This window comes from Zea mays, chromosome 4, assembly GCF_902167145.1.
Source record: "Zea mays cultivar B73 chromosome 4, Zm-B73-REFERENCE-NAM-5.0, whole genome shotgun sequence".
Lineage (NCBI taxonomy): Eukaryota > Viridiplantae > Streptophyta > Magnoliopsida > Poales > Poaceae > Zea > Zea mays.
This window is the reverse complement of record NC_050099.1, coordinates 16,573,551-16,599,718: the sequence shown is the minus strand read 5'-3', so window position 1 is coordinate 16,599,718 and position 26,168 is coordinate 16,573,551. Positions and strand designations below refer to the sequence as shown.

At 42.8% G+C, this 26,168-nt stretch overlaps 1 long non-coding RNA gene and 2 pseudogenes across 7 annotated transcripts; 2 read left to right on the top strand and 1 right to left on the bottom strand.

Annotated features, from left to right (window-relative positions):
- Positions 1-927: 927 nt before the first annotated feature.
- LOC103655132 (Aspartic acid proteinase inhibitor pseudogene) lies at positions 928-1,091 on the top strand (annotated as a pseudogene). The gene has a single exon (NR_163874.1). The product of NR_163874.1 is annotated as an Aspartic acid proteinase inhibitor pseudogene (transcript).
- A 16,807-nt stretch (positions 1,092-17,898) lies between these two features.
- On the top strand, positions 17,899-22,364 carry LOC103652883 (cysteine proteinase inhibitor 8-like; annotated as a pseudogene).
- On the bottom strand, positions 18,508-21,306 carry LOC103652882 (uncharacterized). 6 transcript variants are annotated; one of them, XR_004857678.1, is made up of 9 exons: positions 20,811-21,306; positions 20,242-20,693; positions 20,059-20,134; positions 19,806-19,973; positions 19,609-19,721; positions 19,421-19,530; positions 19,110-19,333; positions 18,911-19,026; positions 18,508-18,828 (listed from the first exon to the last, which is right to left on the bottom strand). It is a non-coding gene; the product is annotated as an uncharacterized lncRNA (long non-coding RNA). The 6 variants fall into 6 exon arrangements; XR_004857680.1 differs by having other exon boundaries at positions 20,059-20,129; XR_004857679.1 differs by having other exon boundaries at positions 20,247-20,693.
- Positions 22,365-26,168: the final 3,804 nt, after the last annotated feature.

Sequence of the window (26,168 nt, the reverse complement as noted above, 5' to 3'; positions counted from 1 at the left end):
CCTAGATGATCAATCTCGGGCTACTTTGTTTTTAGAATTAACATCAATGCACTTTATGCACAGTTTGGTTGTGGAAGAAAGAAAACAAATGATGGTGAAAAGGATGATCTAATTAATCCAAGTAATCCAATGTACATCATGAAGCTTTTGGTTGTTCAACTTTTTGGCGACATTTCGTTGCGCGCACTACAACATATAGCCTTCTATGACGAATACCTTGTGACAATAGATCAAAATGTCATAAGCTTCTCCTACTTATGACGTTTTGTAGGGGATGATTGACTTTAGTGATGAAAAGTAAAACTTTGTCATTAAGACCAATGCAAAATCGTCATAAATATTGAAAGGTGTCATATTTGTGACGAACACTCTTTCAATCTTATGACAATTAGGTAGTGTCACTATTTCATGACAATGTTGGTCGTCATAATTCTCATGTGAATTTCCTAAAAAAGCAAAAATGTAGATGCCACTACAAATAATGAAATAAATCAAAATGGCAATGAAATAAGTTTGAATATGAAATCATGTTTAAATAAAAATTGATTAAGCTTAAATTTCCCACATGTATTGTTCTATAAATATATTACTATAGACTTAGATCTAATATATTCATGAGTAATCTGTTATATAAAAATAGCTAAAATGATAATCAAACTATAAAATAGTAACAATTTTAAAAGTAAAAATTTGGAGAAAACACCAACCAAACAATGCAAAAATGACAAAAACAATAGCGTCCCCATCACGGAGGCAGCCGCTCCTCGCTGCCACCGCAGCCTGGTCGTGGTCAGGGCCGCGACCGCCAAATCTAACGAGCACCTGCAGGAAGAGCAAGCATATGTGGCCGACGGAGCTCGTGGGCGTCGCCGAGCCATGGTGTTGTTGGCCGCCACCGCTGCTGCACTGGATCATCCGTAGCCATCTGGAGGTCTGCTAGAGCTGCAGGTGTCACCACGCTGAGCGGACAGTATGTCAAAATAGAGAACGTCAAGGACCCATATGTCCAGGGTGTCGGCGAATGGGCTGTCAAGGAGCACAACAGGCAGACTGGCGAGAGCTTGGAGTTCGCCGAGGTGGTCAGTGGCATGGAACAGGTGGTCGCCGGCACCAACTACAAGCTCAACCTCGCAACCAAAGATCCAACGTCGTCTTACCAAGCAGTCTTACCAAGCAGTTGTGTTTGATCCGTTGCCAAACTCCACCAAAAAACGCCAGCTCATGTCCTTCAAGTCTATTTGATCTCTCTCTCACGTCTGCGTGTGTTGCAGAATAAATGTGTGGCCTTGTATTTATGAGGAAATAATAATGGAATAAATGTGTGGCCTTGTATTTGTCAAGTAGTCTTATACTGTCGTTTCAATGTTTTTTTTTCATGTGAGCGAAGTTTTCCATGTACGACTTTCTCTCAAATATCATAGATTTGTATATTATATATCCCACAGGAAATTACCTTAAGTTTGATGAACTTCTATAAAGTATGTAGCACGAGTAAAAATTTGGTTTATACGAGGTGGAACCTCATGTAGTCATGCTATACAGAGAGTCAACTTTCATGATCTTTCTTGGTTAGGCTTCGATTAAACTTTCTTTTAATATAATATCGCGAGGTCAGCTATTTCCCTTCGGACCAAGTTCTTTTTAGCTTTCTATGCAAAGCTATGGTATTGACACAGAGTACATTAATAAACATATGCACATACAAGTCATGCCCAATGGATATGAGCATATACAAAACATACAAATATCCAAATATACATATAGGTCCTTTATTGAATATATAAATCTTAATATAGTGTTACATATCTTTAGTAAAAAAATGTGAAAATTCCTCTATATTCCTCCATCCCCCGTTGTATGAGTCCAAGGGGGTTCTAGGCTAAGGGTTTAAAGCGAGGGATGAAGATGCTTGTTGGGGGTCTTCCTTAGCTGAAGGTCCTGAAAAACATTGGGGTATAATTTACTTATGAGTCCATTTCAGGTTTAACAGGGTAAAAATGTCGAACACTACCTTCGTACAAGATGACATGTAGTTGCCTCCGCTGTGGAAACGAAGCTGTGAGCTTCGGCTTAATGGCGTGCACACACGATAAAGAAACTGACGAGGGGAGGGAGAAATCCTAAAGACTTGTTTATCAAGACTATGAAGGGAAAAGACAATAACACCCTAAATTCACTTTGTTGCTTACATGTAGATCTTACTCTAGTCTTTTCAGTTTTCAGTCTTTAACAGACAAAGTTACACTTAAGCGATGGAATGTTTGTCCAAAGTGTAAAGCAGCAAGCTTCGGCTTCAGTAAAAAAATTCAGTAGCACAACGGTGCAATAGCAATGAATGTTGTGGTAACTTCTCACCAACTTGTATGTTTATATAGCCCCACAGGAGAAGATGGTGAATCGCCGAGACGCGTGTACTGGCTGATCGGTGGACTGGTAAGCGCTGTGAATTTTATATTCGTTTTTTAATAACAAGCTCGAGGAAAGTGTTTTCAGACCTTCGGCATCCTGAAGCCTTCGTACTTTTCGCGGATCGAGCTCGTTATCAAAAAACGATCTAGCACTGCGAAGGGGCTACTATTGGGGGTCTTCTTCTCCGCCGAAGGTCCACAAGACAAAGGTATCACTATCAAAGTGATGTTGAGGATCCTCCCTGCCGAAGGTCCTCGAGATGAAGATAAGATATTATATGAGAGCTATAACAACGAATGCTGAAGCTACCACCGAAGGATGATAGCTTCGGCTTAAGGTGGTGTCACACCCGGTTTTAGAAGGCAAACTGAATGCGAACCATGTACGTGCCAGGATCAGAAATTCACGTAACAGCGATTACATAAATGACTCATCATAGCACAATGCTTCGAATAACAATAAAGAGTAAGTAATAATATTACAGACTAGAGCCATTTACATAATATAAATCAAAGTACACAGAATTGAAACGTAGCCAATGTAAACAAACCCACCACAGGCAGCTGACTGAGGGAGGTCGCTAGCCTAATCCTCGAACTCAACGACGTCCTGGAACTCTGGAGATCCACCTCGATGCCTTCTTATTTACCTAAGCATAGATGGCACCAAAAGCAACCTGGTGTTTTGTGAAAGCAAGGGTGAGTACATATCAATATACTCAGCAAATGTCTCGTTTGGCTGTAGTGGACTAGCTTTATGTGGGGTTAAGGTCAAGTAGTTGCTTTTAGTTGATCAGGGAATTATTACTAGTAGAGAGCCAGGTTTTAACATTAACCCAAGTTGTTAACCCAAAAGTACTCTTTCAAAACAGAAAGAATACTAGAAACCATTACTATAATCATAATCAAAATCATCATCCTCATTATCACCTGTAAATAAAACATCTCTGATCAATGTCTCTCTAATCAATGGAGCTCCCTTGGCCGCTCATAACCGCGAGCACGGCTGATATATCAGTTTTATAACACTCTGCAGAGGTTGCCCACTTTACCTACAAGCCGTGATTCCCTTTCTAGCCCTGGCTTGCAAGACCCTTGTTCACTCCCAAGGTGAATGGCCAGGGATTCACTATGAAGCCCTTACAAAAATTCTCTGAGGCTGTAGCCGCCCATTAGGTTTCCTAAATGTACCGCACTCCTCCCCAAGGGGCAATCCACCCTCGGCAGAGCGAGCCGCATACACCGAGCCCCATTGACGGCACGACGGCGAAGCAAACTACACCTCAGTTCCTCTAATTAATTAGCAAAGGGCATCCCATACCACCCTCATGGTTGCACTGTTTTCCCGGGCGATCATCCAACGAACCAGTCCTTACGGAGAGGCACTCGAGAAACCACTCGAGTCCCCTTAAATTCCACAAGTATATCATCATATCCAGAATAAAATCATAGTATCATCATTGTATCTCATCATGTTCATTGATTAAAGTAAAGCGCTAGCATAGAACTAATCATAATAATCAATTCCCAAAGGGTAAACAAGGACAGGAAACAGAATACTAGTCAATCCTTAGGTGGATCATGGTATGCGGGTTGATGAATTATAAAGTAAATGGGACATAATAGTCAGAGGACACTTGCCTTCACCAAACGAATGCTCAGGGTCTTCAACTTTGTAGAATTCGAAGAGTTGGTCACTTGGTCGTCAAAGCTTGATTGTCGATTCCTCGAAGCTTGGAAACGAATCGCGATCTAATCGCAACGCGAAGCGAAGACGAACAGGCACAAGCAAACAAACATATACATATGCATAAGAACATTACACCATACAAGATAAAACATCATAAAAACAAGCAATATAAAATAGAGAGTGCTTCTACGGTTATGCGAGGATAAGAAACACGACGGTCAAGCTACAGTCGAGAAGTTATCGCGTTTACGTTAAACAAATATTAACTATAACATTTAATTCGACATTATCAATTATAAATAATCTCTACCATTTAGTTTCGATTAATCTGTTACACTAACAGCTATCAGTTAAATAAGTAATTTAATTAACACGAGAGATTCTACGCGAGGCGAATTTACGATACACGAAACAACACGACAGCGTATAGAACGACGCGCGGACATGCACGACATAACATGCTAACGACACACGAAACAGCACGTGCGACCAGCGCAAATGACGCGCGAAGTAGCACGCCACCGCGTGCTGAACAACACGCGCGACATGCGAGAAAAACTAAATCGGTGACATGTTTATACTAAACAAGTGTTAACTAAATAGAAAGTAGTTAAATTAATATTAGTCATGTTAATATTTATTATAAAAGCCCAAGTTAAACACTACACATTTAATCTAATTAGAATATTAATCTAATAAATATTAGTGGAGCGAACCTTAAGTTAAGTATCTAAAATATATGGCCTGACGAATTAACGTTATTAACATGAGTCTTTATAAGCGAAAAACAATTTATTACCACGTGCAGACGTCGCGCGACACATGTGAAACAGCATGTGCGACACGCACGAACGACGCGTGACCACGCACGCAACAACACGCGAGTAACACATGGAACGGACACGCGAACAAACACGCTGACGGCGAGCGCCACACGTGCGAACAGCGTGCGTGAACAACGCGTGACCCACACGAATGATGTGTGACAACACGTGACACTGTGCGAAACGAAGCGCACGACATCGCGCGACACGCGCGAACCAACGCGACGACGTGCGCGAACGACACACGGATCAGCACGTAACCACGTGCAAAACCGCGTGCGCGACATGCGAGATAAACTAAATAAACGTCGTGTTTATATTAAATGAACATTAGGGCAGAACGTTTGAGTTAATATTAATCACGTCGACGTGCATTTATAAAGCGCAACTTAAAAACTATAAATTAGTTTAATTGAAAAGTCTAATTAATCGACGTTAGTTAAACAAAAACATAATTAATTATTTAAAACATGAGACATGGCAAAACGATGTTACTAACGCGTAGACGATGCTCACCCCGCGACGACGGCGGACGTCCGGACGAGCTTGTGGCGAAGCACGAGGACGTGCTGCGCGCACGACGCGAAGCGATGGCGAGGCTGCCGCTACGCCGCGCAGATTACGCCGGTGCTGCTGCGGGCATGAACGACGATGGCAATGACAACACACTGGGGTCACGCAGGATGCGCACGAGGTTGCGCCGGGCATGCGCAAGCGAGTCGCGGGCACGCCAACCACATGCAGGCCGTGCCGAGGGCACACACACGGGCCGCACCGGACGCGAGCGTGAGGCCACGACGGGGGCACACGGAAGGGTCGCGCCGGACGCGACCGCGAGGCCGCGCTGGGGGCACACGCACGGGCCGCGCCGGAGCACAGCCTGGCTGCGAGCAGCGGGTCGCGCTGACGTGCGCGCCAGGTGCACCAAGCGAGCCGCGCCGGCTGCGCGCCACGCTGGCCGCATGAGTCGCACGAAGCAGGCCGCGCCGGGCACGCAGGGCCGCGCGCAACGGCTGCACCTGCAAGCTGCACGGCCGAGTCATGCGCAACAGCTGCGCAGGCCGCGCACAGACGGGAGCTCGGGCTGCATGGGCGAGCCGCGCGCAACAGGGAGGGCCGGCGAGATGTCGTGGCTGCGCAAGAGAGGGAAGAACGGGGCCAATGAGATGGGCGTGAACTACTGTTGCGAAATCACCGCGACGTTGACGGATCTAGCAGACATAGGCACGTGCACAGCTGAGAAAAAGGAGGAGGTAGTTGAAAGAGATGACAGGTGGGGCCAAATTGCAGCGGCACTAGGCCAGCGACGCTCGGCTGGGCGTTGCCCACGCGCGCGCGGGCCGCTGGGGCACAGGAGCGTGAGCGTCTAGAGTGCGCTGGCGCGTGGCACCGCGGCCCAAGTCAGCTGGGCCGAATGGAAGCGGGAGAGGGGCTTGGGCCGGTGCGGGGCAGGCTGAAGGGATGAAGGCACGTGGGCCGCGCGGGGTGGGCCGGCCACGCGAGCTGCGAGAGCAAGCCAGGGATGCGGGGGAACTGGGCCGTGGACGCGCGCAGTGGCCTAGGAGTGCGAGCAAGATGCAGGGGGGAGGCGAAGGCACGTGGGCCGGGGTGGCCGAGTGACCCAGGAAGGGGGAACGGGCCACGATTGGGGAAAATGAAGGGGAAAGAATTCTGGGCTTTTTCTTTTATGTTCCTCTTCTTTTCTTTGTCTATTTCTCTTCTTCCCTTTCTATTTAAAATTGCTTTATGTTTTGAATTTAAAATATACGATGCCTTATGAATCTAGACGAATGCACAATAAAGCACAATCATCATCAAAAAAATGGTTGCTCCAGCATGATGCAATAATCAAAACTCTTTTAGGGTTTCATTTTACTACACTAAAAACTTGTATAAAATAACTCTCCATTATTTATAAAAAAGAGAAGAAAAGCGCTAAAGGAGAGAGTAACACCTGAATTTGGTGGATATTAGAAAAGAAATTTTATACCCCCAAATTCATGGTGTTACGGGTGGCGACAAAGGTGAAAGCATGATGCCGAGCCAAAGAGAAAAAGGCTAGTTAATCCGTGATGGTTTATGTTGTGATTATGTGTACATATTGGGGTTATAAATGTAATTGTACCCGGGCTGCGTCCCATACTCTTCACGCTGGATTGTAATCGCTCTCGCGTCAACACCTTCGAACAAGCTGAAGGTGCGTCCTTCATGACCTTCGTCTGAAGATCATTATATCTGAAAGGAGATGATGCCTTGGAGGACGAAGGTCTCTAATCTTTAACAATTATGTTGCCTTGTTCTTGATTCACAGTATTTGAGAACAAGAGACCAACACTAACCTAATAGCCAGATGTATAAGGCTCCACCACACTCAAATTCTAGAACCTAATAATTGCTAATTGGCTGGATCCAAATAGACAATTAAATCATAATAATGTGTTGCTAATTTTGGTCAATACAGTATTCTCGATAATCAAAATTGATATGGTGCTTTGGTAGATAATAAGTGCATTTGAGTGCCAGATTAATATGTAATGAATCTATATCATTAAAACATGATAGACAAAGATCAAAATAGGTATGGCATTTTTAGGTAATTTTTTTGTAAATGCCAATAAAAACCTTTAATTGTATAGATTTGATCTAAATAGCATTGTCATTAACATAAAAATTGAGTGGGTAATATATATTAGATGATATTGCTACTACAAGTAAAAACAAAAGATATGATATCTCTAAGTAAAATAGCAGAAATTGATTGCTCATGGTTAATTTGTTATTGCTCAAGTCTATATAATCATAGCCCCACAACAATAGGGAGACTCAATTCTATACGTGCAAAAAAACAGAAAGCATACAAGCGTCATCAAGGAACTAAGTATCCTCTACTTGAAAAAAGCCATCCCTAGAGCTTCATGGCGTTCTCTAAGAAGACTCTTGTTGTTCTCGTTGTTCCAATATTATTAGCTCTTCTTGCTTCGACCATGCCAGCAAGCCAAGGTGGTCGTGCCCTCTTAGGAGGGGAACAATGCTCCACATCTAACAATTGCAATGAGCAGTTGTGTGGAGCAACATGTGCCGTCTTGGGGGAGAATGCTATTGGGATATGCAAGGTTGTTGGAGGGATCTCCTCCTGTTGTTGCGTCCCAAAACCATCCACATCCTTCAACATCCAACTCTAGTTGGGTCACATATTCATCATTGTTCTCACCCAACATTGAGAATGTCACGTTTTGTTAGAAAAATAATATGTATTGTATGGGGCAAGATGTGTGGCACAATTTATTACATCCATGCTAGGATGGCAAATAAGTAATGGTTTGTATTTTAAAACAAAATTTAATTTATAACATGGTATTGCAAACTTTCCATTGTGACGATATGCTTGAAGATTCCACATCTTGCCTTGTTTTCACCTTATCATCCCAATTCTTTATGACCCGTGTTAATCGTTTGGATGTGTTTTCCTTCTTGTTGTTGTGTGTCGCATTGTGGCTACATTTGCTACCCTAACATTATGTAGTCCTCATAAATAGTATGTTTTTATTGCTCGTATTGGGACTATCAAATTTTCTAGGCGACGCCAATATCACCTCTTTGATAGTTGATGTACCAGAAATTGTGATTTTAGGAGATGCAACTCCTACAAAGGGCAACATGTTAATAATGAATTAATTGGGGTTCAAACAGTGAAGGTTATCGGTTAGTTTTCTAACAATGATTATGAGATCAACCCCTTGTTGATCATTGTAACCTCTAGAAAACATACCTCGGTTGCACGTCTTCATGCCGACTCGAGGTCAATTATTGGAATCTCCTTTGATCTTGTGGGAAATGTGAAAATGGTTTGTAGAATACGTTTCAAACAAAGGGGGTCATGGGAAACTCAGTGATCTATCTATCTAATTGGAAAATATAATCTATTAACAATTTTACCCTTTTTATGACTAAACCTCTTCTAGCACCCTTGGTGCCAAGCAAATCTTTCTTCAAGATCTTTCGACATTCTAGGTGGCCTTTGTTGTCTTATGGTACCCCCATTATGTTATTACTTTATGGATCCATCAGAGAGGTGTTCATTGCGATGAATTGACTTTGTCGACCTCATGTATACCTTATCAATACAGATCTCTCTTTGTTGTTTATGTTGAATGTGTGCAACCTAGATGATCAATCTCGGGCTACTTTGTTTTCAGATTTAACATCAATGCACTTTATCTCAGTTTGGTTGTGGAAGAAAGAAAACATATGATGGTGAAAAGGATGATCTAACTAATCCAAGTAATCCAATGTACATCATAAAACTTTTGGTTGTTCAACTTTTTGGCGACATTTCATTGCGCACACTGCAACATATAGCCTTCTATGACGAATACCTTGTGATAATAGATCAAAACGTCATAAGCTTCTCCTACTTATGACGTTTTGTAGGGATGATTGACTTTAGTGATGAAAAGTAAAACTTTGTCATTAAGACCAATGCAAAATCGTCATAAATATGAAAGTTGTCATATTTGTGACGAACACTCTTTCAATCTTATGACAATCAGGAAGTGTCACTATTTCATGACAATGTTGGTCGTCATAATTCTCATGTGAATTTCCTAAAAAAGCAAAATTGTAGACGCCACTACAAATAATGAAATAAATCAAAATGGCAATGAAATAAGTTTGAATATGAAATCATGTTTAAATAAAAATTGATTAAGCTTGAATTTCCCACATGTATTGTTATATAAATATATTACTATAGACTTAGATCTAATATATTCATGAGTAATTTGTTATATAAGAATAGCTAAAATGATAATCAAACTATAAAAATAGTAACAATTTTAAAAGTAAAAATTTGGAGAAAACACCAACCAAACAATGCAAAAATGACAAAAACAATTTTGAAAATAAAAAATTTGGAGAAAACACGCATAGAAAATAGAAACAACTTTAAAAAATAAAAAATTTAGAGAAAACACCAACCCACGTAAACTAAAAAACATAAACATTTTTTAAAATAAAAACTTTGGAGAAAACCATGGATCCACGTAGACTAAAAAATAGAGATAGTTAAAACTGAAAAGGTTGAAAAAGTAACTACAAAGAAGTGAAGAATCGAACCCATAGAAACAACTTTAAAATAAAAAATAAGAGAAAACACCAACCCACGTAAACTAAAAAACATAAACATTTTTTAAAATAAAAACTTTGGAGAAATCCCTAGACCCACGCAGACTAATAAAATAGAGATAGTTAAAACTAAAAAGGTTGAAAAAGTAACTACAAAGAAATGAAGAATCAAACCCAAGAATCGAACCCTATACCTGCTGCTTATCACACAAAATGGCTACTAGTGCGCCACAAACAAGATTGTGGTTGATACTTTGACAAAATACATATTATTAACGAAATTGATTTTTCTAGATGCCAAAAGTACGGATACGTTCTATTCATGTTATGTTTCACGTGTACAAAACAAGACAACCGATCGATACGGTGTTCTTGAGTATAGAACCTTTTGCTGATACGAATACAGTGTACAAAGTCTTTGCCGAGTGTCCGAAAAAGTAGTCGATAATGAACCATTTGCCGAGTATTCTTTGCCGAGTGTAAAATGGCCTTTACCGAGTGTCTGAGACACTCGGCAAAGAACGTGAGTCCGGTAGTGAGGTCACGGACCGTTCGGCCCCTGGCCGCGGACTGTTCGCGCTTCCGCAGAGAGCAACGCCGCCGGTTCTCATCGCAGTGATTGGCCGATAGTACCGAAAAAACATGTTTTCGTTGTCCTACTGTGGTGATGAAACTATGTTAATTTTAAAAATTTAGATCTCGTCAATAATCTTATTTTTATTGGCCATGCATAGCTGATGGAAAACACTATATTTCATTAGCAAATTGGCAAACTAACAAAAACAACCTTTATTTTGTCAGTTTCGCAGGCCAACAAAACAAACTAAAAGGTTGTTTGGTTTGAAGAATTGTTCCATTATAGATGAGCTGATGCATGATATGTCTATTCCATAAATTTGCTGAAATAGACTCATTTATCATATTATTATTAATTATTAGCCTATATTAGGAATGGAATAGTGATGGATCAATTAATTCGATTCCACAAACCAAATAAAAAAACGAGTAGTGAGAAGATGCCTCAAACCAAACACGTTGTAATAAGTTTATTTCATTGGCTTGCCGTCGAAAAAATGTCTTGTTACTGTAGTGCGACTTAATTCAGTTGGCCAAGAAATCATCATTGTATCGAGTAACCATGATGGAAATGGTTTTTGCATGTAGAAGCGCATTCCATATTCCAGCCCAAATGTTCGTGTTTCACGCCAGAAAAAAGGCGACTTGAACTTTGATAAGAATCGTTTTCAGAACAGGAAACAAAATGAACGAAATTGATTTTTCCATATGCCAAAAGTACGGATACGTTCTATTCATGTTATGTTTCACGTGTACAAAACGAGATTTCACGATCGATACGGTGTTCTTGAGTATAGAACCCTTTGCCGATACGGATACGGTGTACAAAGTCTTTGCCGAGTGTCCAAAAAAAAGTAATCGACAAATAACCCTTTGCCGATAAAATGTTTGTCGAGTATTCTTTGCAGAGTGTAAAATGGCCTTTACCGAGTGTCTGAGACACTCGACAAAGAACGTGAGTCCGGTAGTGAGGTCACGGACCGTTCGGCCCCTGGCCGCGGACTGTCCGCGCTTGCACAGAGAGCAACGCCGCCGGTTCTCATCGCAGTGATTGGCCGATAGTACCGAAAAAACATGTTTTCGTTGTCCTACTGTGGTGATGAAACTATGTTAATTTTTAAAATTTAGATCTCATCAATAATCTTATTTTTATTGGCCATGCATAGCTGATGGAAAACACTATATTTCATTAGCAAATTGGCAAACTAACGAAAACAACCTTTATTTTGTCAGTTTCGCAGGCCAACAAAACAAACTAAAAGGTTGTTTGGTTTGAAGAATTGTTCCATTATAGATGAGCTGGTGCATGATATGTCTATTCCATAAATTTGCTGAAATGGACTCATTAATCATATTATTATTAATTATTAGCCTATATTAGGAATGGATAGTGATGGATCAATTAATTCGATTCCACAAACCAAATAAAAAAACGAGGAGTGAGAAGATGCCTCAAACCAAACACGTTGTAATAAGTTTATTTCATTGGCTTGCCGTCGAAAAAATGTCCAGTTACTGTAGTGCGACTTAATTCAGTTGGCCAAGAAATCATCATTGTATCGAGTAACCATGATGGAAATGGTTTTTGCATGTAGAAGCGCATTCCATATTCCAGCCCAAATGTTCGTGTTTCACGCCAGAAAAAAGGCGACTTGAACTTTGATAAGAATCGTTTTCAGTACAGGAAACAAAATGAACGAAATTGATTTTTCCATATGCCAAAAGTACGGATACGTTCTATTCATGTTATGTTTCACGTGTACAAAACGAGATTTCACGATCGATATAGTGTTCTTGAGTATAGAATCCTTTGCCGATACGGATACGGTGTACAAAGTCTTTGCCGAGTGTCCAAAAAAAAGAAATCGACAAATAACCCTTTGGCGATAAAATGTTTGCCGAGTATTCTTTGCAGAGTGTAAAATGGCCTTTACCGAGTGTCTGAGACACTCGACAAAGAACGTGAGTCCGGTAGTGAGGTCACGGACCGTTCTGCCCCTGGTCGCGGACCGTCCGCGCTTCCGCAGAGAGCAACGGCGCCGGTTCTCATCGCAGTGATTGGCCGATAGTACCGAAAAAACATGTTTTCGTTGTCCTACTGTGGTGATGAAACTATGTTAATTTTCAAAATTTAGATCTCGTCAATAATGTTATTTTTATTGGTCATGCATAGCTGATGAAAAACACTATATTTCATTACCAAATTGGCAAACTAACGAAAACAACCTTTATTTTGTCAGTTTCGCAGGCCAACAAAACAAACTAAAAGGTTGTTTGGTTTGAAGAATTAATCCATTAAAGATGAGGTGGTGCATCATAGGTCTATTCCATAAATTTGCTGAAATGGACTCATTTATCAGATTATTACTAATTATTAGCCTATATTAGGAATGGAATGGTGATGGATCAATTAATTCGATTCCACAAACCAAATAAAAAAACGTGGAGTGAGAAGATGCCTCAAACCAAACACATTGTGATAAGTTTATTTCATTGGCTTGCCGTTGAAAAAATGTCCAGTTACTGTAGTGCGACTTAATTCAGTTGGCCAAGAAATCATCATTATTTGTATCAAGTAACCTTGATGGAAATGGTTTTTGCATGTAGAAGCGCATTCCATATTAAAAGGCGACTTGAACTTTGATAAGAATCGTTTTAAGTACAGGAAACAAAATCAACGAAATTGATTTTTCCATATGCCAAAAGTACAGATACGTTCTATTCATGGTATGTTTCACGTGTACAAAACGAGACAACCGATCGATACGGTGTTCTTGAGTATAGAACCCTTTGCCGATACGGATACGGTGTACAAAGTCTTTGCCGAGTGTCCGAAAAAAGTAATCGACAAAGAACCGTTTGCCGATAAAGTGTGTGCCGAGTATTCTTTGTCGAGTGTAAAATGGCCTTTACCGAGTGTCTGAGACACTCGACAAAGAACGTGAGTCCGGTAGTGAGGTCACGAACCATTCGGCCCCTCGCCGCGGACCGTCCGCGCTTCCGTAGAGAGCAACACTGCCGGTTCTCATCGCAGTGATTGGCCGATATACCAAAAAACATGTTTTTATTGTCCTACTGTGGTGATGAAACTATGTTAATTTTAAAAATTTAGATCTCGTCAATAATGTTATTTTTATTGGTCATGAATAGCTGATGAAAAACACTATATTGCATTAGCAAATTGGCAAACTAACGAAAAGAACCTTTATTTTGTCAGTTTCGCAGGCCAACAAAACAAACTAAAAGGTTGTTTGGTTTGAAGAATTATTCCATTATAGATGAGGTGGTGCATCATAGGTCTATTCCATAAATTTGCTGAAATGGACTCATTTATCAGATTATTACTAATTACTAGGTACGTGCCCGTGCGCTGCGACGATATACAAATTATTCGATACAAAGTTAGTATATAATGATTACATGAAAACAAACAATACATATTATCATCAACTACGAACCTATCTATTGGCACGAACACTAAGCGTGACATTAATCTCAAACAAATATGATGAATACTATACAGTTGATATTTCACAATACATGATCACAATTTTTATCCACCTTCAGAGGCAAGTATAGCACGACTATAGTAAAAACATGACCCTACAAAGACAACCATTTACAAAACATAACTTCCTCAAGGGTATTCATACTTATATTATACCTTTGAGAACTAAGATAGTAGCAGTGACCTGTACATGCTTTGATCAAAGTATTTAAAGAATCAAGGACATGACTATTAGTGTGGCAGTAGTGTAAAACATCACCATAAGCAAAAAGTTCTACACAATAATAAACTTTATGATACACTTGAATAAAATGTCCATCCATGTGTGTTAGTTGCAGCTCACTTGCCAGGTTGTCTCAAGGTATCAAGCTCTACAATTGGCCAGACAAAGCTCTTGTCAGATCATACGTTGACAACAACCTTCTCTTGAAAGCAGAGCAAATACACAATGAGCTAAAAGGAAGCTTTAGCTTCAGAGAATGGAGAGCTATCAGGCTACCAGCGCTCCTTATCTTACCACAGGCTCGAACTGAGACGATGACATGTTGTTTAGAGGATCCTCAGCACCAACAGGACCTACAAGAGATGGGTTTGGTCTAGCTCAACAACAGGAGAGTCAGGCGTGTGTAAACACATGATACGAGGAAGGGGTCAGTGCTGAGCTAGCAGGAATTCGACTTATCCACAGGTGGGTGAAGTCACCATGATGAGAAGAAATTAACTACTCCCCTCTTTGCAATAAAAAACACAAAGCCTTGGTTTTTATGGATGAAAGACAGAAAGTCGTACCAGCAACCTCAATGACTGGCTGAATCATACTATTATATTTATTTAGAAATAATAAAGTAATTTAACATGAAAATGATCTTGACCGTAGCGAGCATCCTATCTAACAAAAAAAGGCGGGTGTTCCAAGAGCCTGGTGATCTATACATTCTGTTTCAGCAATGATTTGCAGAGATTTTATGCCTTTTTTGTTCGCTTTGCAGCCCAAATCCCGCATGCTGAACTCTACGCCCACTCCTGCGACTCAACGATTAATGTGCGGTGTAGCAGTAGAAGTCCTCTTGAATGGCTTGGCAATTTTAGGAACATGCAAAATACTTGACTCTTTTAGGAACTTCATTGAGGAACTCCAATTGCTTAGCGTCCTAGAACCATCAAAAAACAAATAGACCTCCGTTCATTCAATGATCTTGCGTTCCTCTTAAAAAAGAAAAGGGAAATCAAGAATTCTACTCTATGGTGCATTCTTAGGAATGAATTATGATGTAGGACCAGTAAATCAATTTGGCATTTCTATCTGGACGCGAGGGTGCATAATCGTTCATTCTTACAAACAACTCGAGAAATGCAAGCACAATAACAGAGACCCCTACCCTGCATGGACATTGCTTCTTACACAACTAGAAATGCAAGTTTCATCTGGTGAGTCAACTTGGACCCCCTACCCTGCAGAACACTACATCCAGAGATGGCTATTTTGTTAGTCTTCAAAATGTGCAATTGCCCTCAGGCAAAAATCTCATTTTACCATCATTTGTTGTGAGGGTGAGCGTATAATCACGATTCTTCATATCGTTCCGGTTCGCATGGTCTACACATTGTACCAGAAGGTTCATCCATCAGAACGATGCCCAAACTTCATAATCTTCCTTGCAATGTTTCTCTGCGCAATCTGCTCTTGCAATTTTTATTTAGTCAGCACCGCTCTCTTTAATGCTTTGCCCTTCAATTGCTTCAGTACCTATTGGACCAGTAGTTTACTCGTAAAATCAGTTGGTGGTCATCATAAACAGAAATACATTTCTAGACAGTGGAATTATTTTATTTCTAGACAGTGGCTTCAGTACCTCTGCCAAAGATGAAGATGGCATCACACCAAGTATAGACAATTTATTTTTAAGTTATATTTCCAATGCAATCAGAGGTTTGGCGGGCACAATAACATGTGGTGAGCTCCATAGTTACTTAGTGTTAGTCATCTAGGTTCTTGTGTTTAGGTGTTTTGCTGATTTTCCTTTAAAAATACTAATACAGGCTACAAGTACCACATCCTCGCAAACAGCAACAACCAGACAATCTCAAAACTAACCACCACTGATTCAATTCAAAATTGCAGAGCAGACCAGACTATGAGTACGTTGACTAAAGGGGGAGAGAGCATGTTCGTGCGAGGGGATAAAAGGCCTGAGGATCGCTCAGCTCAACAGTAGCCCTCATGGAGGGGTTGAAGAATAGAGGAGGGATAGGAGAGAGGGCACTCACGATGTCATCTTGGTGGAGGCAATCGACGTTGGTGGCATGACCAAATCAGAGAACGAGGACCTTGTCGAGGGTTATCGCGGATGGTGGCATCCACCTCACTCTTCAGCCACATTGTTTGCAGCAACACCGACGCCATCTCCGCACCCGTCATCTCTCCTCATGTCGCTCCTCGATGGAGTGTGCCTCTGTGCGCGATCAAGGATGGCGTTGTGGCCCCCAGCAAGATGAATAGCGGCGACCGGCGATAGGGGCAGTGGGAGGAAGATTAAGAGCTGTGGCGTGAGGGGTAGACGACAGTTGTGACGACGGCAGTCATGGGGGGAGGAAGGAGGCCCGTTGATGGCGCGCAGCGGTGACCTCTGTGGGCAGGGGTGCGGACACGCGGTGGAGGCGGGGGGCGTCAGGGCGGGCGTGTGCCCTCGCCTGGGGGGACCTCCGGTCATCGTGCCGGCGATGGGGGTGGGACGATGTGGATGTCTCGGGCGGGCGGGGAGACGGGGGCGCGGGCACAATGGGGTGTACACGCCTCTGAGCTCCCAAACTGCGGGTAATCATGTTGTTGTTGTTGCTGTTCTCGATGGGGGAGTGGATCGTGGGATAGAGCAGGTCCCCGTCCTTCCTTTGAAGAGCAGCGTGGATCTCGCTGAGAAGGAGGAAAGTAGCTCGGTGGGGGAGTGGATTGCGGGGTAGAGCAGGTCTCGGGCGGTATGGGCGGGCTCGACCGTGGATCGCGCCGAGTGGATGGCGCCTTCCGTGCGACGAGGTGTGGATCGCGGTGGGGGATTGAGTCCAGTGGGCATGCTTCACCAATACAGGTGGTGGACGCCCACAATAGAGGCATATAGATTAGTAGAGATTAGCCTATATTAGGAATGGAATGGTGATGGATCAATTAATTCGATTCCACAAACCAAATTAAAAAACAAGGAGTGAGAAGATGCCTCAAACCAAACACATTGTAATAAGTTTATTTCATTGGCTTGCCGTAGAAAAAATGTCCAGTTACTGTAGTGCGACTTATTTGTATCGAGCAACCTTGATGGAAATGGTTTTTGCATGTAGAAGTGCATTCCATATTCCAGCCCAAATGTTAGTACGGATACGTTCTATTCATGTTATGTTTCACGTGTACAAAACGAGACAACCGATCGATACGGTGTTCTTGAGTATAGAAACGACAAGGTGTCACTCAGCTTTTTTTGTGATGAAAGGGCCACAACAGATAACCACAAAAACATGCAGAATGTGTAGTAGAGCATATATTGGACGAAATAGCATGGTTGTACTCGTATTTTGTTGGTTGTTTGAGCTGGCAGTACATGCATGTACAGAGATTCTAGTACAAAACAAATGTTGGAAATTAATGGAAACAATCCACGATACAAACGGTTCAGCATCTGCTGTAGCCTATATTTATACCAACAGTTTCCCCTCCATCCGAAGGCAGCAAGCCAGCAGCACAAGAACCACAATCCATAGACATCCATCAAGCCAAGAAGAATGGCATTCCTCAGCACGAACCCGTTGATGAGCGTCCCCATCACGGCGACAGCCGCTCCTCGCCGCCGCCTTAGCCTGGTCGTGGTCAGGGCCACGGCCGCCAAATCTAACGAGCACCTGCAGGAAGAGCAAGCATCCGTGGCCGACGGAGCTCGTCACGACGCCGGTGGGCGTCGCCGAGCCATGGTGTTGTTGGCCGCCACCGCTGCTGTCACTGGATCATCCGTAGCCGGCCCTAGGAAGTTAGGCCTAAACTCTAGGAAGTTAGCTAAACTCTCGGAAGTTAAGCTACCCCGTCGGAAGTTTGGCTCTCGGAAATTTTTTGTCGGAAGTTAGCTTAACTTCCTAGAGCCCTCTAGGAAGTTAGCTAACTTCCTACAGCCAAAGAAGCCTCTCGGAAGTTAGTAGATTCTTGGAAGTTAGTAGCTTCACGCCGTCAGCGCCGTCAGCTGACTAACTTCCTACGACTAACTTCCTACGGCTGACCGTACTTCCTACGGCCCAATAAGCCTCTAGGAAGTTAATTTGACCAGCATTACAAATGTTGTTTATTTTTATTTTACGTCACAGTCCACAACATAACAAATATATCAACAACTATATAGCACAACATATTTTCACATAAAACATCTCACACACAATCACATAACAATATTTAAATCCATAGTCTTATTAATTACATCACAAAAGTCTCATCCATAGTCATAATAAGACACATCTCATCATCCAGTACTAATAAGAGACAATATCTCATAGATAGTCATAATAAAAGTCTCAAGTATCAAAGCACAATAACATGGAAGCTCACGGTCGCCGATCACCATCGGGTTACAGTGACGAGTGATGGTCGATACCTCCACTAGCGAAGAGGGTTTTAACAAAGTCTAACCCGTCTTCTCGTTCATGCGTCGGCAAGATGGCTGGAGGGGTCTAATATACATGTACAAATGATATTTGCTAAGTTACATCATAATATAAGTAACAAAAAGTAAATGATGATGAATTTGCATACCTGATGTTCGGTAGATGGAGATGTAGGTGTAGGTGGAGGTGAAGACCAAGGATAATGAACATGAGGTGGTGGTGGGGGGGCACCAGGACGTGTATCCCTTGAGCCTGTGCTAGTTGCTACAAATTTGTCGAACTCATTCACATCAGCGTTTTAAATCAATACATATCTTAAAGTGAAAGCTATTATCTTTTAAACTTACTTGTATGAGTGTTTTGCTGTTGTTGAATCTGTGTAGCATAATATTCATGTTGCGCAGCTTGTTGCTTCAAGAAATCCTGATGTCGCCTAAGTTCTTCTCGCAGTTGTTCCACTTCTGCTGGATCTTGAGTGGAGAGACGGGAGCTACGAGCAGCAGACCACGACGAACCTCCACGCTGAACCCTCACCTGGCTCGAGTCGATGACGTTAGCAAACATTGTGTACCTACAAAACAAGTAACATCACGACAGATTAAGAATATATGTATTGCACTCAACCAATGAAACAATATAAGATATGTAGAGTCTGCACCTTCCATGAGCTTTTCCACCACTTGCATACACAACCTGAGGATCAATATGTGAGGTCCTCCAATCATAGTTTGGTCCATGCTGACTAGACATCGCCTCACCATATGCAGCCTCATACAAAAGAACAATGCAATCTTACATACAAAAATCTATATAAACAGAACCTACCAAACATTTCAAAACACTCACCACACAATCTGTTGCTTTTGGCTGTACAACACATCTAGATTTGCAGGATCTGGTCCTCTGTGCCCCCTAAGGTATATTTGAACATCACTAGGCACTGCACCAGTGCTAGCTTCCTATATGTACATTTGACAAACATTATAACAAAAAATTATAGGAAGTCAACTACAATCAACAAAAATGGATTAAATTGTACTTACCATTCGTTTTGCCAAACGAAAGTGATCATCACCTCCATACTTGTGATATGACTCGGTTCCATGATTAGAACTGTGTCGCACAGACTTTGCCTTGAATTCAGCCGAAGCCCAGTAACGACAAAACGCACGCCAAGCAGCATCATTGGCAGCTATCCATGGAATCGAATGCTGCATGAACACAATTCATTTATAAGTAACTGTAATATCTAGAAGCAATGGAGATTTTTTCAACACAAGCAAAAACATCAATTACCTCAAGATATTGTTGCTCGGTCATATCGAGTCCATACTGTGTCGCCTCGTTCTTACTCTCCGGACATCGCCCTTCACTACCAAACATAGTGAATCCTTCGTTAGCAATACTTGATTAACACCTGCCGGTGAGATTGGGAGCGGAGGTTAAAGGAAGACGAGCACGTTGTTCCGATTAACTGACCATACTTTGGTTACCACTTGGCCGCGCAATTATATACCGCCTTCCAAGACAGTCGTGTAGATAGATCACAATATATAGTTGTTCCTATCGTGCTGGAGTGGTGAGTGTAACATGGATTTTGGGAAATCAAGTATGGGATCTTGACAGCAATGGTAAAAAGGCATCTTGCCATGTGGATTATATTAAAAATAATACTTTCGAACAAACTCATTACAAAAAAATTAGGTACCCCAGCGTGTTGCATTTTTCAAGGGATAGGAGGCCATGGTATAGATTCCGCAGACACCCTCTGGCTTCCCGGTGCCCATCTTTATCCTGACGTAGCCTTGCTCCCCCCAGTTCTTGCCCCACGAGTTCTTCATGGTGATGTAGTTCTGGCCATACGACGAGCCGTACCCGACGGCCGTCAGCTCATGGTGGAGCTCGACGCTGCAGGCCCCGTCAAACACCCCCTACAGTGCAGCCAGCCAGACGATCGGTATACACGCACATGTTACTTCCCTTCTGTGACAGCTAGTGATGAAACCATCTGAAACCAACCATACTACAGACAAGTCAGTTCTACTTACCCCTCTGTAGAACTGGAAGTCCCTACTCCCTGCAGTTATGCCGATGCTGACAGGCTGATGGGCCAACGCTTTCAGCAGGCTGATCTCGCTGTTCTCTAGGACATCCTCGTACCCAGTTATAGTGACGACATCAACTTGGGGCTAAACACGCACGCCAGAGCAAAGGATTAGAACCCTGCATCCTAGTATCATCCAGTTCACATGTGAAGATTTTTGTGTGCGAACTTGTTTCTCTTTGCAACAGCCTTCTTCCATGAGGTACGGGTAGTCGTCCTCGGCGTGGATCCCCTGGCGGGGCCAGGGGCGGGGGCGGCCGCGGCGGGCGGGGCCGGGGCTAGGGGTAGCCGCAGCGGGTGCGAGCTTGGGCGGCCGCGGTGGGGGCGGCCGGTGGCGGGGGCGGCCATGGCGGGCGAGGCCGGGGCGGGTGGGAGCAGGTGTGCGGCGGGTGGGAGCAACGTGCGACGGCGGCGGCTTCGATTTGGTGGAAGAGACACGGGAGTGAGAAAGGGGAGAGAAGAGGATAAGGTTAAGTAGATGTTTAATATAAAAAATATAACTTGCTAGAGTAAAGCCGTAGGAAGTTACAAAACTTCCTAGAGTTTGTGCATGTACTCTAGGAAGTTAAGTAACTTCCTAGAGGGGAAGTTACAAAACTTACTAGAGTTTGTGCATGTACTCTAGGAAGTTAAGTAACTTCCTAGAGGAGGTCGTAGGAAGTTAGCTGCCCACGCTAACTTTCTAAAGCCAGCCGTAGGAAGTTAGCTGCCCATGCTAACTTCCTAAAGCCAGCTATAGGAAGTTAGCTTTTCGTTTGACTGGTCAAAAGCTGAAATCTAACTTTCGAGAGGAGGCCGTAGGAAGTTAGCTACCCATGCTAACTTCCTAGTGTCAGCAGTAGAAAGTTAGCTTTTTGTTTGACCACAACCGCAGATCAGCAACTAAAAGCTAACTTCCTAGAGGAGGCCATAGGAAGTTAGCTGACCATGCTAACTTCCTACGGCTGCCTCTAGGAAGTTAACGGCTCGCTTGACAGAACGCACGGGTCAGCATGTGAAGTTATGTTTATTTCCTAGAGCTACCAGTTGTCTCTCGGAAGTTATTTATTTCCTACGGTTTATTATAAAAATTGTAGGAAGTTAAAAAACCGTAGGAAGTGTATGATTTTGGTGTAGTGGTCATCTGCAGGTCTGCTAGAGCTGCAGGTGTCACCACGCTGAGCGGATAGTATGTCAAAATAGAGAACGTCAAGGACCCATATGTCCAGGGTGTCGGCGAATGGGCTGTCAAGGAGCACAACAGGCAGACCGGCGAGAGCTTGCAGTTCGCCGAGGTGGTCAGTGGCATGGAACAGGTGGTCGCCGGCACCAACTACAAGCTCAACCTCGCAACCAAAGATCCAACATCGTCTTACCAAGCAGTTGTGTTTGATCCGTTGCCAAACTCCACCAAAAAACGCCAGCTCATGTCCTTCAAGTCTATTTGATCTCTCTCTCTCTCTCTCTCTCACGCCTTTGTGTGTTGCAGAATAAATGTGTGGCCTTGTATTTGTGACGAAATAATAATGGAATAAATGTGTGGCCTTATATTTGTCAAGTAGTCTTGTACTGTTTCAATGTTTTTTTTCATGTGAGCGAAGTTTTCCATGTACGACTTTCTCCCAAATATCATACATTTGTATTTCTCTTATAACAAAGCCGGTTCAAAACGGCGCATGCGGGGCTATCTACGTCATCGTTAAATTGTGCACCGTTGGATTACAAAGCAAGGGCTCCTGTTGCTTCTGCTATAGCAGCTCGTTGATTGGTCAAAAAAGGGGGCGGCCAAAAGGAATGGTGGCTGCTTTCTAGAGAAATCCACCGGCCACTTCTCTAGTTCTCCTCAGTCCTTCCCTTGCTTCTCGCTTCTCCAACTGTGGCGCTCATCGCTTTCTTCCTTTCTAGATCAACACAGGCGCTTCATCTATTGTTGGGCTCCTACTTGACTCCGTTTTTTTGTGAGATAGAGGTTTTTATCCCTTCCTTTCTGCGTTCATTCGATTTTGTCGGCATTAGGTTCCTCGTTGACTCCACCTTCGTACAAAAGTTTCCTCTCGGTCGGCTTCCTCCTCGACTCCAATTGTTTGCTCAGATACGATTTTTTATCTTTCGTCGTCCGTTTCGATTCGGTGGACATCTATCTGTTTCTAGATCCATGCTTTCAATCATGCTCAGCATGTTTTTACTGAGATTTTCTTGTACCTGAGAACCTCATGTTTTTTTGGATACATTGAGTTTCGAAAAGGCCACTGTTTTACTTAGCTCATTAACTAAGTGTCTCTGTTCTTCAGTCGATTCTCCCAAAGTTTAGGGTTTCTAGTTTGTGTGTCCATTACTGTTTGAAAGGACAATTTTTTTTACTTTGTGCAGTGATCGAACATCTCTTCTCCTCAATTTCCCCTAAAATTTTAGGGTTTAGGCTTCTCTCTAATTTTGGCTTCTCGATCTAATCCATGATTTTTCTCCTCCATTTTAGGGTGCGTCTATTGCTTGCGTTTAAGTTCACCGATAAAACATTTTTCGTGCTCATAGATTGTTGCAGCAACTATTTTTGGGACATAGGAACTCCGAACGTCTCTGCTCCTCAATTTTCCCCAAAAATTTTAGGGTTTAGGATTTTCTCTGGTTTTGGCTTCTCTGTCTAATCCATGATTTGTTTCCTCCATTTTAGGATGCGTGTATTGCTTGCGTTTCATTTCGCCCATAAAACATTTTTCGTGCTCATAGATTGTTCAATGAACTCTTATTTGGGACATAGTAACTTTGTCGCCTAGTTGCTGTACAACAAAATAGTATTCTGTTTCACCTTTGTAAAATCTAGAATCGATTCTATTCCTTCACAATTTCTACATCCTCTCTTAAAAGTTCTGGTGTTACTCAAAATGCTTCTCATTTTGTATCTTGTCCTCAGATCTTTGTCTTCATTTTCCCTGCTTTAACCAAATATAATTTTTTATTGTTGTTGGTTACGTAAATTTTCTTGCCTCTCATTGTTTAATGTGTAAGTTTCCTAAGATTAGTCGATGCAGCTGTTGGGGACCTTCGGCTTCCGAAGGTCCTCAAAAACACAATTTAACAGTGTTTCTGGAGTATAATGTGTAAACAGGTATCTTCGGACTCGAATCAGTATCACAGAGGGAGAAGCTCAAAGGATACAAAGGTTGATACAACACCGAAGCTGTGAGCAGGAAAGCTTCGGCATGGTGGCAGAAAAGGAAACCGACTTAAAGATGAAAAGGCTATTCGGACCTCGGTGGATTACTATAGAATTATTACCAAATGCAAAGGGCATGGGTGTAATTTTACATGGGCTGCGTCCCATGCCTATAAATAGTTGAACAGTACTCCCGTACTGTTCACGCTGATTTGGCATTTGCTTTTGCGTCACGCTTGTACTTTTACCTTCCTTCAAGCCGAAGGTACATTTGTAACTTGATATCATTTCTGTTTTCTATAACAATGATATGGGAATGAGTTGATAATAATACATAATTATTCATGTTGTCCTCTGCATTTCATATGTTTTTTCTTCATTTTTATATGCCATGTTTATGAAGGTACGTCCTTCATAACCTTCGTCCGAAAATCATTATATTCCAAGGAAAATAATGCTTCGAAGGACGAAGGACTTTAACATTTAACATTTTTTGTGTTGCCTTGTTCTTGACTCATAGCATTTGAGAACAAGTCCCCAACAGCAGCCAAGGCACATCAAGGTCAAGTATTGTTCAAGCTTCAGGTTGAATAGGGTTTACAGATTTATTGCATTATTCCTACGGCTGCTTAAAATGGCTAAATTTATGTTCTAAGCTTTTTTATAAGACATTCAGGCGGAATTTGATCTAGGCGCAAGGAATAATTTCTCCGGCCCTTAAAGATTTTCCTAACGAGATAATTATCACTTACTTAGACTTGATCTGGGCATAAGGAATGACCATACTATTCACTCTGGAAGAAAAAAAGCACCTCACTGGAAGTTAGGTATGTATTTGAACCTTCTAGAATTATGTCTCTTTCTTTACGTAGCCTTTTGTTTATTAAAATTGCATCAGTTTTATAATTCCTTGTCCAAAACATTATATATGTTTTAAATGAATTGTTCTTTTTTTTGTTTCAGTGCAAATGTGTACCTATACATTTTTTCACATATATATATTCTTCTACTCTTATATTTGTTTCTTATTGTTACAACTGTTCATAATAGAAAATTGCATAGTTGTGTTTTCTCATGCATTCTTACGTCCCTACAATTACATAGAATAATGAAGAATAATCACAACAATAGCTATCTGGCCAACTCTGTATAAAAACATACTCCCTCCGTTTTTAGCTAACATTTTTAGTGTAAGAGCATTAGCCAGCGTCAAATAAAAAATAAGAGGTAGTACTATTTTCTGGGCGGTCGTCCATTCAACAAGGTACAAAATTGTCGGCGTTTCGACCCCGGGGGGTCTCTGGACCAACGAGTAAATTGTCGCCGCGTGTCCCAGCCCAGATGGGTCGGCGCGAGATGGAGCACGAAGGGGGAGAAACAGCAAAAGGGGAAACCCACGGCCTTCGTGTTGCCCTGCGCCCAGGTCGGGTGCGCTTGCAGTAGGGGGGTTACAAGCGTCCGCGAGGGAGAGTGAGAGAGGGAGAGAGAGAGAGAGGGTGTCCGCCAGCCCATTCTCCCGCGCGGCCAACCTTCTCGTATGAGAGCCCTGGACCTTCCTTTTATAGGCGTAAGGAGAGGGCCTAGGTGTAAAATGGGGGGTGTAGCACTGTGCTAACGTGTCTAGCAGAGAGGAGCTAGAGCCCTAAGTACATGCCGTCGTGGTAGTCGGAGAGGTTTTGGCACCCTGTTCATGTGATGTCGTGGCCGTCGGAGGAGTGCTTGAGCTCTGTGGAAGGACAGCTGTCGGAGCTGTCGGATCCTTGCTAACGTCTCCTTGCTTCCGTAAGGGGCTAAGAGCCGCCGTTGTCATGGAGCACGAGGGGTGCCATCATTACTTGTTTACCAGGGCGAGCCAGATGGGACGCCGGTCTTGTTCCCCGTAGCCGGAGCTAGCTAGGAGTAGGGTAATGATGGCGCCCCCTGTGACGTGGCAGGTCCGAGCCCGAGGTCGGGCGAGGCAGAGGCTCCTCCGAGGTCGAGGTCGAGTCTGGGCCCGAGGGTCGGGCGAGGCGGAGACCGTCGTCCGAGGTCGAGGCTGAGTCTGAGCCCTAGGGTCGGGCGAGGCGGAGACCGTCGTCCGAGGTCGAGGCTGAGTCCGAGCCCTGGGGTCGGGTGAAGCGGAGTCCATCTTCCGAGGTCGAGGCTGAGTCTAAGCCCTGGGGTCGGGCG